The 1665-nt window shown below is 43.7% G+C and overlaps 1 long non-coding RNA gene across 1 annotated transcript; it reads left to right on the top strand.

Moving 5' to 3' along the window:
* Positions 1–6: 6 nt before the first annotated feature.
* On the top strand, positions 7–1665 carry LOC106108676. Its single transcript, XR_001225959.1, has 3 exons — positions 7–474; positions 1181–1276; positions 1608–1665. It is a non-coding gene; the product is annotated as an uncharacterized LOC106108676 (long non-coding RNA).

Below are 1665 nucleotides of genomic sequence, written 5' to 3'. Positions count from 1 at the left end.
TAATTTGTTCAATACTGACGCCGGGTGCGGCCGCGCCGGGCACTGTGTGTGTTGGCTTATTTTTAGGTGTGATGTAGAGTAAGCAGCGAGAAGATAAGGATTTTTGATCATCCCTCGAGATATATCACGCGCCCCGCCGTGATATGTCAATGTCCACCGAAACGGAGCAAACATTCCCCTCGCTCGTCCTATTCATACTTATATATAGATATATTTATTATTATTGATAGAATAATCTGTAATTGATATAATTTGAATATTTATATGAGTGTAGATATTGTAGTAATGCGTAGAGTAGAATATGCGTAGTAAGGCGGATGTTTGCGCCGTGTCGGCGGGCGTGTCGATGGTCAAACACCCTTGGTGTTGTTGTCGCTAGAGGGTGGCGACGTAAAGCGCGACGACAAGGACGTGCTACCGCGGCAGAAGTGTTTGGACGCGTTGGCCGCCCTTCGGCACGCCAAGTGGTTCCAGGTACATTCGCCACATTACAACACGTCTGCGCACTCCTCAAACTGCTTCATACCTTGTACCTTGTACCTTCATCACTAGTACCGTTGTAACTTGACTAACTTGCTGTTCAAGTCTTGAAACATCGCGGTGACCGTCACTGAGCTGTCTGTTGCCGCGGCTGTGCTCTTCATGATCTTTTGTACTACGATTACTTTATTTTATGATAAATGTTAGTTCTAAAATCATTTCTAGAAAGAAATATTAATCTTTAGAGGGAGTGCGCACGTTTATTTTAGTCACATGTTTTTTTGTTTTACTTAATTTAATGTAGATTTTAATTTGTTTGAAATAAATATAAATAATATGAGATTTGTGCTCCCATGAACATGTGGCTACAAAGTGCTTGTCGACAAAGCTGCGTTTCCATTCGCACTTTGACATGGCCTCTGGGAGTCGCTCACGAGATACGAGGAAACGCAGTTTGAGCGTAGTCTGATCCAACGGAGATGATAACACGTGCATTTCTCATGTTTATCTTACGTATGCCCGACCACGGACTCTCTTAACCCTTTAAAATAAAATATTGACGAAATCCGGATAATTTGATATGTAAAAAGCTGTTTTAGCTGTAGTAGTGGCCGGATTAGCGAGTGTCGTGTATTGCGCTGGGTGAGAGAGTCCGTGTGCGGGCGGTGAGTGACGGTGTGTGCGCGGCGCGTGTGCGCAGGCTAGGGCGGCCAGTCTGCAGTCCTGCGTCATCATCATCCGCGTGATGCGAGACCTCTGCCGCCGCGTTCCCAACTGGATGCCGCTCAACCCATACGTGAGTACATACCTCGGTACTCCACAATGAACCTACTTTGATATCAGTGTGTCCCCAGATGATTTTACAAAACACTTAAAATAACCGTGCAAAGTTTAATCGTTGTTTTTCAATTGTCAAGTTTTTTTTTCAATATGTTAAATTAAAAATATTAAATGTTAATATTCATTTAGTCTACATTATTCCATTAAAAGGTTTTTTGTTATAAATTCTTCAGACTTAGCTCTATTCCATCTTAGTAGATATAATATGTTCATCTTACTTAGAAGTAATTAAGTATTAGTTGTAAGTGGGGTTGTTGAAGCAGTGCTGGCATGTGGGGTGTGCGCAGGCGATGGAGCTGCTGGTGTCGGGCGTGATGCAGTCTGCGGGCGCGGCGCTGTCCCCGG

This window comes from Papilio polytes, unplaced genomic scaffold (assembly GCF_000836215.1).
Source record: "Papilio polytes unplaced genomic scaffold, Ppol_1.0 DF821422.1, whole genome shotgun sequence".
In the NCBI taxonomy this organism is placed as follows: Eukaryota; Metazoa; Arthropoda; class Insecta; order Lepidoptera; family Papilionidae; genus Papilio; species Papilio polytes.
This window is presented reverse-complemented; position numbering and strand designations above follow the sequence as displayed.